Consider the following 15,338-nt stretch of genomic DNA (forward strand, 5'->3'; position numbering starts at 1 on the left):
CATTTTGAGAAATGCGAGAAGGTTGGGCTTATAATTGTATTTCACTTCAGCTACTAGAATGGGCCTTACACCTCATGTTAGGGGCAGGCAAAAATGACCAGAGATTGTTAAAAAAAATTCTAAAAATCATGTCTAGAAACCCCTTAAAATCAGTTGAGATATTTAGCACATTAAATTTTCCAAAGGTTGTTATACAATTGTAACCAGTTCTGATGAAGTCCATCTATCCTCTATGTGACAATTTACAAAGTCAAAAATAGAAAAGCTGTTTTTTTATATGGGCTTACTCAATGTTTGTTCATTCAGTATGGTTATAGGGGAAAAGCAACAGAATTTAACAGTAGTTAAAACTCAGTACATTAAAATGATTCAGTGTACCAGAACAATATTGTGTGCAGTAATATATGAACTTAAAATCACAAAGTTAAATCTTAAACAAAGCAAACAGTAAAATGCAATAGAATTCAGAGATGTGTATGAACCATTGGAGTCTAAAAAGCCTTAAAAATATAAATTCCAATCTCTTTAAAGTTCCTTGGGTTTTTATCCATTTAGATGCCTATTATCAGAAGGCAGAAGATTGGTAAGGGGTGGGAATGGGGGTTAAGCGACCTGTCCAGGGCCACACAGCTGGGAAGCATCTGAGGCCAGATTCCAACCCAGGACCTCCCGTCTCTAGGCCTGGCTCTCAGTCCACTGAGACACCCAGCTGCCTCCCCAAAGTTAGCTAAAGGGCTGTAGGGAGCCGAATTTTTCCCCTAATATGCAGGTGAAGTCAATAAAAGGATCAATGCAATTAAAAGATATCCTTGTAAAATAGCCATGCTTTTAAGTTCCTGTTTGGAAAAGTCACTTTCTTCTTTCCCTCTTCTTTCTCCCCTCCCACAATCTCCTACCCCCAGTTCACATTCTTAGCCTAAGGGAAAATTACCTCTCTGTATTTACCAGTTGGTAGAAATGAGTCCTGGGCCTGAGTCAGGATTGCTGGGCCGGGAGGTTCATCTGGGTCGGGATTGCAGGCAGCAGGGCATCAGGCAAGCAAGATCTGGTGAGCGGCAAAACAGCAAACAGGTCTGGAGCGGATGACTGCAGGCAGGAACACAGGCAGGCAGGTAAGGGCCGGGCCAGGAGCCAGTGAGCTATCTAATTGCTGGAACAAGCAGCAGCTTTGCGAGGGTAAAAATCCTTGGCCAGAGAAACGTGACTTAAAAAAAAAATTCTAGGCAGTAGCTATGAAAAGCTGAACTTAGTAGAGAAAAGAATCAGAAGATTGAGATATTTCGTTTTCCTGAAGTAGTTACGCCATACTGTTAAGATTAAAATTTTGGGGTCAAACTGTGGCAGGTAAAAATTAGTTTCTCTCTGCTAGAAGTATTATATTTTATGAGGTTTATTAAAGATTAAGAACTTAAGAAAATACAAGTAAGAAAGCAGGTGCGTAGGTGGGCCAAGAGGCCCATTCAACCTCACCTACATCATGAGAGACATGTCTGCTTGGAAGCAGAAACAGGAAGAGAGCTGGTAGGCATTACAACCAGTTTAAATAGAAATTTTTTATCTCGCCCAGGTGAGGATCTCAGTGAGATTACAAAGCATTCTGGGAAGTGACCAAGGACTTCTGGGGATTAGAGTCTGGGGTTCAAAACTCCATTTTTACACTTTCTCTTATAATTTGATTTCTTAATCCTTTGCCTATGACGACATTTATCCCAAGGGCTGGACCTCCTCCTATTATGGACATTTGTGTTTCACCAACTTTGATCTTGGTATTATCTTCTAGATCCATGGTGGCAAACCTATGGCATGTGTGCCAGAAAGGGCACTCAGCGCCCTCTCTGTGGATACTTGTGCCGTCACCCCAGCACAGGGTTCACCAGAGTTTTATATTAGAAATCCAGAGGGACCTGAGGATGGTCTGTTCCCCTCCCCGTCTCCACATATGCCTGAGGACATTTCTCACATCACCCACCTCCTCTAAAAGGTTCACCACCACTCTTCTAGAGGAACACACACTGTGGCTGCCAGGCCCATTTGCCTAGGCATGGTGCAATATCTCATACTGTCCTCTTGCCCTGCTTCCTTCTGTTCCTCAGTTCTCTGATTGGTCCTTAATGATTGATATAGTGTCATTAGTGCAAAGTTCAGCTGGGTGTTGGTCTGTGCAGCCCAGCCAGAACGTTGTCACTAGGGGAGAAGATAGTGCCAGGTGTGTTAGAAATTACTCTTTTCTTCTATTAGTTTAACAACCTTATATGAGTTTTTATGTCTTAAGAAGTAGAAATATGAAACTATTTTATTTCTTACATCAAATTCCTATTTTAGAGAAGTATGAGCAGACAGGAGAATTAAAGAAAATGTCTAGTCCTCCATCTTTTTGGCTCAGTGACCTGGAAGTCTGTTCTGCCATTTTCTTAAGCTCTTTAATAATTGACCCACATTCCTTTAATATGCCTTTTTAAATTAAATTTCATTTAAAAAATTTAGATTCTCTCTTTCTTACCTACCCACCCAATTCTGTTATTCTTATGCTTTTTTTTAAAAAACATAGCCAAGGCTTCATGAATAGGTAATCTCTCTCACATCATCTTCACTTTCAGTTTTCCATTCATGTCAATTCCTTCCCAACAGATGCAAGGCTCCACAAATAAAACTCTACAGATGCTTTAATTGTTTTTTTATTCATGTACAGAGGATGGAATAGAATATACGTATTACCTGGTGCTGCTTTGTGAAATAGCTAGTAAAGAATAAGGGGACATCATCCACTTATCTGTGCAGCAGGAGAGAGAGATTTGTAAGCCCTATAAAATTAAAAAAAATATATTTAACGACTTGAGTTCCTGAAGGATAAGTGACAAGAGAGTTGCTTGTTCTGTAACCATAAGCATTCAGAAGAGGGAAAAATAGATCATTGTAGGCTAAAGTGGCTTTACAGGGAAAGTAGAACTGACTTTGACTTTCAAAGAAATGAAAGATTTAGATAAACTGAGAGGTATTCCTGGTAAAAGGGAGATCTGAGCAAACTTGAAGAGGCAGGAATGCACATGATTGTTCTGGAAGAATGAGTAGGTTGTTTTTTTTTTTAGGACCGGAGGATTCAAAGAGGAGAATGAGAGAAGATAAGACTAGAGAGAGAAAAAAGTTCTTCCAGATTCTGGAGGGCCCTGATTATCCTCCACTCTCAAGAAGGTAATTTATTTTGTAGACAATGGGGAGCCATGATAGAATTTTGAGCAGAAGAAAGACGTACTCAAAGCTTCATCAAAACGATTATTCTAGAGGGCAGATGGGTGGCTCAGTGGATTGAGAGCCATGCCCAGAGAGGGGAGGTCCTGGGTTCAAATATGACCTCAGACACTTCCTAACTGGGTGATCCTGGGCAAATCACTTGATCCTCATTGCCTAGTCCTTACCACTCTTCTGCCTTAGAACCAACACATATTATTGATTCTTAGATGGAAGTTAAGGGTTTTTAAAAAAAGATTAATCTAGTTCTGGTGTATAGCATGGATTTCCCTGCATATTCCATCATCTCTTTATTTGTTGCCAGTTGAAATTATGAGTCAGGGGCTCCAAAGAGGAGTCAAGGAAAGGAAAAAGAAAACATTTGAGAGTTATTTGTATAGAGGTGAATTGAGACTATTGGAGTGAGAGACTTCCAAGGAGTTGAGAAGAGGATAAGAAACCACTAAAAGATAGAGAGGAGTAGAGAGAAGAGGAAAAATCTGGAAAAAGTGGTCAGGGGAGAGGGAATTCGTGTATTAAATGCTGTAGAGAGATCAGAGAGAATGAAGAATAAAAAAATTGTTGAAAATTATATACATAGTATGTAAGTGCTTTCTTAACAATGCAACAATGCTGTTTTATATGTGTGTGATATATACGCCTTCATGTATGCTTCACTTTCCTAGAGACTTACTGTAAGGGTGAGATAACTTTGCTTTTATAAGCTACCTAATAATCACTATCTTAACCTCATTTGATTTTCTGTGTTTTGAGGTTATATTTGGGTTGCAAACATAAATTAAAGCATTCCTCCAACTGCATAAAGAATTCTCAAGTCTTTAAAGTAACCATGAGAAGCCAACTGTCTCATCTGAAAAATATTCAGCTGCTAAACTCAGACATTTTATCAATTCCAGGCTGGGATCACAGAATCATAGAATTTTTGAGATGAGGGAGGGGTCCCAGGGACAAGCAGATATTTCTGAGGTATGAGTTCTTGCCAAAATTGAGATCAGAATTCAGGTCATCTGACTCCAATTCTGAGGTTCAGAAAACATACATTTTTGATCCTCTTCTAGGCTCAATTATTCATTAACTATCTAGTCATTCACAAACACTGAGATACTCATGCACTTTTTTTCCTGACACATACATGCATAACTCTCTGTCTTGTCTAATTAGCTTTAGATTATCCTAGACTCTGATGATACTGGAATTTAGCTTCTATTGACATGATGGATTTTTGAGGTGGATTCTGGTTCCTGTGTCTGAGTCCAAATTAAGGGAAGTTTCTCGCTCAGCTCTTAAATCAAGTTGTAGAAAGTACTATCTGTACTATTGTGCCAAGTGCCTGCTGCTACCATGTAAAAAACATGGGCTTAAGAGCTCAAAGGATCCCAAGAAAATGAGGTCTACAACCTACTCTAGTCTCTTAGTCTCCACTTCCTCTTGATGTGCCCTGGATATTCTTCTCCTATTCTGGTTCCTGGACCATTGATAATATCAGATCAAATGACACAAGCAAGACTCCAATACAATCTCACCAAACTATTTACCCATTAATCTGAAACACAGGCATGGCAGAGGTATCCATCATTGCTAGTTAATACCCAGCTTCATTGGCTCAAAAGTTCAATTCTCTATCTATCATCATACCTCATTTCTGGTTCTGAGTTTACCCACTCTTTTAAAGCTCCATTTGTATAATTAAACTAGTTGGGCATGTCCATCAGAACTGGCAGAGAAAGATACCTTGCTTCAGAGTGTTAAAGCTCCTCCACTTGACCTTCCTTCAAACACTTATATTAGCACTACTACTTTTCAGCCAGTAAGTACTTATTAATATGCTCAAGACATGATGGATTTGAATCCTATCTCTGACACTTTGTGACTTTAGGCAAGTCATTAACCAGCTCCCTTATCTGTAAAATCAAGGTTTGGAGTAGTTTTCTTCCCCTGATAAAATTCCATGGTACTAGCCCTATGCCTGTCTGAGCTTTATCACTGAAATTTCAGCATCCTGCATCCTCTTCAGCTACTAATCACCACCTGAAATGCCACCTCAAAAAGTTGATATTCCAACACACCAAAAGACATCAAAGAAAATCAAAATTATCAATAAGCACATGAAAAAGTGTTCTAAATATCTTTTAATTAGAGAAATGCAAATCAAAGCAACTCTGAGGTATCGCCTCACACCTAACAGATTGACTAATATGACAACAATGCAAAATAGGGACATTAATGCATTGCTGGTGGAGTTGTGAATTGATCCAACTACTATGGAAGGCAATTTGGAACTATGTGCAAAGGGCTTTAAAAGACTGCCTGCTCTTTGATCCAGCCATACCACTGCTGGGTTTATACCCAAAAAAAGATAACAAGGAAAAAGACTTGTACAAAAATATTTATAGCCATGCTCTTTGTGGTGCCAAAAAAATTGGAAAATCAAGGGATGCCCTTCAGTTGGGGAATGACTGAACAAATTGTGTTATATGTTGGTGATGGATTACTATTGTGCTAAAAGGAATAATAAACTGGAGGAATTCCATGTGAACTGGAATGACCTCCAAGAACTGATGCAGAGTGAAAGGAACAGAACCAGGAGAACCTTATACACAGAGATGGATAGACTGTGGCACAATCAAATGTAATGGACTTCTCTACTAGGGACAATGCAATGATCCAGGACAATTCTGAGGGACTTATGAGAAAGAACACTATCCACATCCAGAGAAAGAACTGTGTGAGTAGAAACACAGAAGGAAAGCAACTGCTTGATCACATGATTCGATGGGGATATTACTGGGGATGTAGACTGTAAGCGATCACCCTAGTGCAAATATTAATAATATGGAAATAAGTTTTGATCAATGACACATATAAAACCCAGTGGAATTGCTTGTTGGCCATGGGAGGGATGGAAGGAGAAGAGGGAAAGAACATGAACCATGTAACCATGGAAAAATATTCTAAATTAATTAATTAATTAAACTTTTTAAAAAGACATCAAAGAAAAAAATCTGTTTACACAAAAATACTTATAGCAGCTCTTTTTGTGGTGGCAAAGAATTTAATACTGATGAGATGCCTATCAATTGGAGAATGGTTGAAACAAATTGTGGTATATGATTGTGATGGAATACTATTGTGTTATAAGAAATGATAAGCAGGATGCTGTTGAAAAAATCTGGGAAGACATATAAACTGATGCAAAATGATAGAAAAAATAGGAGAATATTGTACACACTAACAATAATAGTGTATGATGATCAACTGTGGATGACTTAGTTATTCTCAGCAATATGATGATCCAAGATAATACTTTTTTTTGTTACCTTCTTTAACCTTTAGAATTAATCAATAGGAATTTATTTATTTTTTTTTATTTTTTTTTCTATTTGAATTAGTTTATTTAGTCAATTTAGAACATTATTCCTTGGTTACAATAATCACATTATTTCCCTCCCTCCCCTACACCCACCCTTCCCGCAGCCAACATACAATTTCATTGGGTATTACTTGTGTCCTTGATCAGTACCTATTTCCATGTTGTTGATTTTTGCACTAGGATGTTCATTTAGAGCATACATCTCCAACCATATCCCCTCGACCCATGTAATCAAGCAGTTGTTTTTCTTTGGTGTTTTTACTCCCACAATGTTACCTCTGAATGTGGACAGTGTTTTTTTTCGTAGATTCCTCCAAGTTGTTCAGGATCCCTGCTTTGCCACTAATGGAGAAGTCCATTACAATCGATAGTTCCACAGTGTATCAGGCTCTGTGTACAATGTTCTCCTGGCTCTGCTCCTCTCACTCTGCATCAATTCCTAGAGCTTGTTCTAGTCCCCATGGAATTCCTCCACTTTATTATTGCTTTGAGCACAATAGTATTCCATCACCAACATATACCACACATTGTTCAGCCATTCCCCAATTGAAGGGCATCCCCTCATTTTCCAATTTTTTGCCACCACAAAGAGTGCAGCTATGAATATTCTTGTACAAGTCTTTTTCCTTATTATCTCTTTGGGGTACAAACCCAGCAGTGCCATGACTGGATCAAAGGATAGACAGTTTTTTAGTGCCCTTTGGGCATAGTTCCAAATTGCCCTCCATAATGATTGGATCAATTCACAACTCTACCAGCAATGCATAAATGTCCCAACTTTGCCACATCCCCTCCAGCATTTATTACTTTCCTTTGCTGTCATGTTAGCCAATCTGCTAGGTGTGAGGTGATACCTCAGAGTTGTTTTGATTTGCATCTCCCTGATTATAAGAGATTTAGAACACTTTTTCATGTACTTAGTTAGTTTTGATTCTGAAAATTGCCTATTCATGTCCCTTGCCCATTTATCAATTGGAGAATAGCTTGATTTTGTGTACAATTGGTTTAGTTCTTTATAAATTTGTGTAATTAGATCTTTGTCTTAGGTTTTTGTTTTGAAGATTATTTCCCAATTTGTTGTTTCCCTTCTAATTTTGGATGCATTAGTTTTATTTGTACAAAACCTTTTTAATTTGATGTAATCAAAATTATTGATTTTACATTTTGTGATTTTTTCCTAGTTCTTGCTTGGTTTTAAAGTCTTTCCTTTCCTAAAGATCTGAAATGTATACTATTATGTGTTCACCTAATTTGCTTATAGTTTCCTTCTTTACATTCAAGTCTTTCTCCCATTCTTAATTTATCTTGGTGTAGGGTGTGAGATGTTGATCCAAACCTAATCTCTCCCATACTGTCTTCCAATTTTCCCAGCAGTTTTTACTAAAGAGTGGGTTTTGGTACCAAAAGCTGGTATCTTTGGGCTTGTTAGACTATGTTTTTTAAATGAAAGTGTATATTGCCCTCAAAATCTGGCATCCCTATTTTCTTATACCTTACACTCCATGAAAATTAGACCACTTGTAGCTTTCTCAAACTTGTGGGTGCGAAGTGGTGGACCACAATCACTTATCTTGACCTGGATGAATATCTATCAAAGGAAACTAAGAAAGAATTATCAGACAACTAAGTTTAGCAAAGAAGGGTTCATGAAAACCTAATAGAGTATTCAGGAAGAAATATTGATCAATAATATCAAAGCTGTTGAAAGAACAAGAAGGAGAGAAACAAATATTTCTAAAATGCCTGCTATGTGCTAAAGATTTACATATTTTCTCATTTATATTCCCAACAACACTAGGAATTAGGTCTTATTAATATCTCCATTTTACAGTTGAAGAAACTGAGAGAGACATTAAGTGATGTTAAGATGTTAAGTATTTCTAATTCTAAGCCCAGTGCTTTATGCACTGTGCCACTTTTTCTAGGCAGCCCTATCTAGGCAGCCCTAGACCAGATCATGCTTCATATCCCAAACATCCATAACAAGATTCTCTTCCCTCATTCCATGTTTTCTATCTCTTATTCTTGGAATATTAATCAAATCAAGGCAACATTGCTTCTGGAAAGGGAATGTCTGTCTAGGTTGTAGTTATCCCTCTAAAATTTTCCCAAACCAGAACATGTGTTGTTTCCCCTTATTACCACATAAGATCTTTGAAGGCAGGGACAATCTCTCCTTATTTGTATCCCCAACACTTAGCGTCATGCATATCACATAATAAGCATTTAAAAAAAAACCCTTACCTTCTGTCTTAGAATTGATTCTGGTTCCAAGACAGAAAGAGCAGTATAGGTTAGGCATTTGGGGCTAAACAACTTGGCCAAGGTCACACAGTGAGGGAGTGTCTAAGGCTAGATTTGAAACCAGTCCTCCAAACACTAGAACTGACTTTCTACCCATTGAGCCTCCTAGCTGCCCCATAATGAGCATTTAATAAACACTTTTCCAAATTCTACCTCCATAAAATTGGTATGATAATAATAACAACAGATTTGTTGTTAGACTCAAAGGAAATAAGACATAAGTTAATTAGGGGAACATAGAATAGTTTACCTGTCAGATTTATGGTGAAGGGAAGCATTTATGAACAAACAAGAGACAGAGAATATTACAAGATGTAAAATGAATAATTTTATTTAAATTAAAAAGATTTTGTACAAACAAAACCAGAGCAACCAAGATTAGCAAGGAAACAACAAACTGGGGGGAGGGGAATTATCTAAAAAATTTCTCTGATAAAGGTCTAATTTCTCAAATACATAAAGAACTAAGTTAAATGTATAAAAAATCAAGTCATTCCCCAATTGGAAAATGGTTAAAGGTTATGAGTAGGCAGTTTACAGATGAAGAAATCAAAGCTATCAATAGTCATATAAAAAAACAGTCTCTTGGTTAGAGAAATGCAAATCAAAACAACTCTGTGGTACCACCTCACACCTATTGGCCAATATGACAGAAAAACGAAAATGATAAATGTTGGAGGGGAATATGGCAAAATTGGGATACTAATGCATTGCTGATGTAGTTGTGAACTGATCCAACCATTCTGGAGGGCAATTTGGAATTATGCCCAAAGGGCAATAAAAGAATACATACCTCTTGATCCTGTAATATCACTACTGGATCTATATCCCAAAGAGATAAAAAAAAAATGGGAAAGGACCTGTTTGTACAAAAATATTTATAGCTGCTCTTTTTGTGGTGGCAAAGAATTGGAAACTAAAGGGATATCCATCAATTGGGGAATGGCTGAACAAATTGTGGTATATGATGGTGATGGAATACGAATGTGCTATAAGGAATGATGAACAGAATGATTTCAGAAAAACCTGAAAAGACTTAGGTGAACTGATGCAGAGTGAAATAAGCAGAACCAGAACATTATACACAGTAACAGCAATATTGTGGGATGATCAAATAGACTTTGCTACTAACAGCAATACAAAGATCCAGGACAATTCTGAGGGACTTATGAAAAAGAATGTTATCCACCTCTACAGAAAGTACTGTTGGAGTAGAAATGCAGATGAAAATATATGATTTACCACTTTTTTATTTTGGTATATGACTCAAGTTTTGGTTTTGTAAGATTATTCACTTAAAATGAATAATATGTAAATAGGTTTTGTGTAATAATACATGTGTAACCCAGATTGAATTGCTTGTCAGCTCTGAGATGGGGGAAGGAAGAAGAGAGGGAGACAACATGGATCACATAACTTTGGAAAACTTATGTGGAAATTTGTTTTTAAAATTAAAAAATGAAGTAAGGGATAAAATGCACTATATAAATGTCAACTATTATTTTGCTTAGGCTATTGATTTTTAAACGCTATATGACCCAAGAGTCATACTTGCATGCATTAGCTCTAGCAGCAGATGTGAGATTTACATAGCTGTATCCATTAAGGGAGAGTTTGTTTCTTAGATTTATGTAGGGCTTTCACTTTGAAAAGCTAAATCCTTCCTTGCAAATCATTCTAGTACCCAAAATGTCACTGTTCTACAGCACAGCCTCTTATCATTTCCAGGAAAGAATACATGAAATTGAGAAGTATTTTAAGAGGAAACACATAGTTTAAAGAGCCCTAACTTATTGCTAGTTTCCCATGAACCTTTTTTAATGATTCCTTTTCCACAAAAGCCCGAGTTCTTGTCAACTACTGGATTCCTGAAGGACCCTATTTTCAAAATGAAAACAGTGCTATTAATAAATAGAGTAGAAAAATGTCACTGGGACTTTGGGGTGCCATCTTTTAGCCAAGAGGGAATTGGATGCATAGCCAGGTGTAAATTCAGCAAGCATTTATTTATATGAAGTGCCTACTCTGTGCAAGCTTTTATATAATAAGCTCAGGGACAACAACTAAATGAAATAATCATCTGCTTCAAATAGTTTACATTATTGTGTTAAGGATATGACACATATACAAGTAAATACTAAGCATCAAGGGTATAAAGTGTTACTAAACAGGCATCAAGAAAAGATCCCCGCTAAGAAGTTTTAATGGAGTAAGTGTCTATACCTGACAAGGGGAAGAGTGAAGGAAGCTGTGGTTGGAGGTGGGTTCTGACACCAGATTAACAATATGGCTACCATTTATCTATTCAAGGATCAAGTCAGACACCATTGTGCAAGTGTGGGAGACTTCAGAAAGGTTTTCGTAGCTTCAATGGGAGAGAGAAAGCCAACCTTCTTTACTGTCCAAGAACCCAGTAGAAAAGATTCTAACAGTTGTTGCTAAGGTGCCAACATCCCCAGCGTCACCTACAAACACAAAGAGCAATTCTGTCAGTGACCGTCTTGAGCCTTTACTGTTTGCCCCCTATTTTTACTCAGGCCATACTGTTCTTGGTTTTAGTGATGAAGCCTGACTCTTTCTTCCCGTGGATTAATTTTTTAGCAAGTAACCCTGTGTGACTGAAATCACCTCATTATATTTTTGATTGTTGTTTTTAAAGAGAGGAGATGACCACACTGAACTCTCAGAACATGAGGTGGAGATGTGGTTCTGGGAACAAGCTTTACAGACAGGAGAATCTGTTTATCTTCACACTCTGGAGAGGTAATCACTCTCTCAGTGACAACAGTGTACTGTAGCGAGTGCATTCCAGAGGCAGGGAAGTGGAGTCTGAGATAAACTTAAAGGGAATGGGTTTTTGGGCCAAGTGGTCTTTGCCTAATCAGCAGTATGTCTAAATGAGATAAAATGGGTCAAGAGCAGCAGGAAACCTAGCCCATCTTTTGACCAGTTCTTCAGAAGAAACTTTGATCTAAGGAGAAGCTGTTTTGGAGAGAGCTGGGAGAACTTGAAAGAAAATCATTGTGGGCATGGATATTTGTTTAAATTTGTCTGAGTCTATGCAACAGGCTGGCCTTCAAACCCACATTCTTCTGGCCCTGGATCTCTGGTTTGCCATATTCTTCAGGAAAATGGTACCTTTATTAATTTTGACATAACTTACATTATTTTTGTATTTTTCTAGCATCAAACTAATTGAAACTGGATAAAGAAGGAGATTTGATGCTTCTTTCTGGTCTTAAAAAGCTTTAAAATCTATAAGATTAGAAACAAACAGTGCTATCATTTGTGTTTTTATTCTGGTTCTGGGAGTGCCCAGGAATCAAAACAGAGTGTACCCAAGGCACTGACTTGGGTAGAGGGAAACCAAATGTGGTATAGGGACTGCTATAAGATCAAAGGACTCTCATTTGGTATCCCCCACCTTCCAAATCAGCTTGGGAAAGATTCAACAACCTCTACTCTCACAACCTAGGCAGACGTGGAAAATACAGGAAAGGAGAATGTCTATTTTCAGTTTGCAGAGTTAAATAGGGTCTTGATGGGCTGATCCAAAGAAAAGTACTAGAGAGAGAAAAGGAGTAAGAGACAGACAGACAGAGAGAGATGGGGAGAGAGAGAGAGAGAGAGAGAGAGAGAGAGAGAGAGAGAGAGAGAGAGAGAGAGAGAGAGAGAGAGAGAGAGAGAGAAGAGGGGAGAGGGAGAGGGAGAGGGAGAGAGACAGACACAGAGAGAGAGAGAGAGAGAGAGAGAAGAGAGAGAGAGAGAGAGAGAGAGAGAGAGAGAGAGAGAGAGAGAGAGAGAGAGAGAGAGAGAGAGAGAGAGAGAGAGAGAGAGAGAGAGAGAGAGAGAGAAGTGAAAAGGAGTTTTGCATTTGGAAGATGAAGTCAGCAATAGCAAGTCTTCTCTTTAGATCTTAAAATCAAAATTTTAGCCCTGCTTATACTATAGGTGATGTGCTCTGTTGTTGAAAAGTAATATAGTCAAGCACTGCAGAGAATCATTTGGCCAGAAATAAGAACTATGCTGTTCTTAATTGTATCAGAGAGTAGGTACCATCAAATATGACGACAGTGATTATAAAACTGTCTCAGAGCAATAATGTAGTAGTGAAGGGAGACTTCAGCTATGTAGACATCTGCTGGCCACACCTCTGCAAAAACAGAGAAGCTGGTAAATGCTTGACTTGCTCTGATGATAATTTAATTCTGAAAAAGGTGAAAGAAATGACATGGGAACTGCTAGTTTGTACCCAATTCTGACCAATGGGGAGAGAGCAAGTACCAATTTTAAAATAATAACAGAAAGGCAATTCCAGGGATAGAGAACATCTTTTCAACCAGGAAGTTCTGTCTTTCAGACTTGTCCTACATTAACTGTGTGAACTTGGGCAAGTCACTTAACTCATTAGGACCTTGGGGAACTCTCTAAAACTATAATTTGCAAAACAGTTAACAGCAAGGTCTCCCTGCAGTGATTAGCTTAAGAGTCCAAAGAAACAAACAGAAGAGGTAACAGGGACTAATTTGGGTATGACAAGAATTTGAGGAGGAAATTACTATAGTGCATTAATAACTCACATTTATATAGTTTTTAAAGCTTGCAAAGCATTTTTATCTCATTTAATATTCACACCAACCCTATGAGGCAGATACTGCTGGCATGATAGTCTTCATTTTATGAAAGAAGAAAGCAAGACTCAGAGGAGCTGTGTCTTGCCCAGTCACACAGCTGTTGTCTGAGAAAGGATTTGAACTCTGTCCTGTGCTTTCTTAAGATCATAGATTTGGGACTAGAAGGGACTTTCAAGATCATCTAGTCTATGGCACACCCCCTGATTTCATTGATTATGAAATAAACCAAGAAAGATAAAGCATTTTGACTCAAATCATACACATAGCATACACTTCAGCAAGGTAGAAGTTGAACCCAGATCTTCTGAAACCAGAGAAAATCATTTTCTCCACCATATGGATTCCTGACTAAAAGCCTAATGTGCTATCTACCATGATAAGGAGGTTTTCTTAAAGTGTGTGCAAAGATAAACAAAGAAAGCTGGGCACATATTGTACATTTGAGAAGAGTGGATTTCAATAAATATTTTGAAAAGAAAGCTAAGAACTCACTGAATAAAATTATGTAATGGAAATCAGCTCAAGAAGAATAATGAAGTGCCTGACAACACAAATTATTCTGATGTGGAAGAATAGAGGCTAGAACACTCTAATGAGACTGATTTAGAGGTATGGGGAACTTGGAAATCGATAATTTTTTAAAAGACATACGGAAAATGGGGGCGGTTAGGTAGCACAGGGGATAGAGTCCCAGGTTTGGAATTAGGAAGATCTGGATTCAAATACTTCCTAGCTATGTGATCCTAGGCAAGTCACTTACCCCTTCATCATCTAGCCTTTACTGTACTTCTGCCTTAGAACTAATAGACAGTATTGATTTTAAGATGGAAGATAAGAGGTTTTTTTTTAATAAAAATAAAAATCTATGTTGGGAGCAACAAGAAAATAAAAAAAAACCATAAGAACACTGCTTAAGTTGGATGAGATGACAACAGACCACAGAAGGTAGAGTGACTCAGTTTTATTCTTTTTTTTATTCCCCTTCACAAAATCTACACTCCAGCCAAACTGTTCTTGCTGTTCTGCCCATGTGGAACTCTATCCCCTCTCTGAGCCTTCATAAAGGCTGCTTCCAATGCCTGAACTATAGTCATTCTTTATGTCTGCCTTGAATTCCTAGAAATTCCCTTCGAAACACAGTTCAGATACCACCTTCTATAGGCAGTGTTTCCTGATTCATCTCAGCTATTGATGCCTTCTCCACCTAACTACCACCACCACCACCACTAAAAAACTCGAACACTGATTTTTTTAAATGTACAGTGCTATAATTGACACAGAGTCAATCTTGAAGCCAGGAAGACCTGGGTTCAAGTGTTGCCTCTGAAATATACTGACTGTGTGACCCTGGGTAAGACATAACCTTTCATTGTTCAAAGCAACTCTAGAAGGCTATAAGTTGCAGAAAAGTTCCGATGTCTATTGATGGAGATGGTTTCCTCTCCCAGTGAAATAATAAGTCCAGTTCCTATCCCTACATTTTGTATATAATTTTGTTTACATTGTGCCTATGTCCATCCCTCAATAGAATGTAAGCTCCTTGAAGGCAAGGATTGTTTCATTTCTGTCTTTTAAGCCAATATCTCAAGATAATGAATTGAATTTGTAGAAGTGTGGAATTGAATTTAACTTAATAGCATAATGTGATAATATTAAAAGAAGCATGATGTGTAGAGCAAGAAAGTGCTGCCACAGCCAAAGTAACTCATGAAGAAAAATGCCATCTATAGCCATAGAAGGAACTGTCAGAGTATGAATGTAGCTCGAACCATACTGTTTCTTGT

This window comes from Monodelphis domestica, chromosome 1, assembly GCF_027887165.1.
Source record: "Monodelphis domestica isolate mMonDom1 chromosome 1, mMonDom1.pri, whole genome shotgun sequence".
Classification (NCBI taxonomy): domain Eukaryota; kingdom Metazoa; phylum Chordata; class Mammalia; order Didelphimorphia; family Didelphidae; genus Monodelphis; species Monodelphis domestica.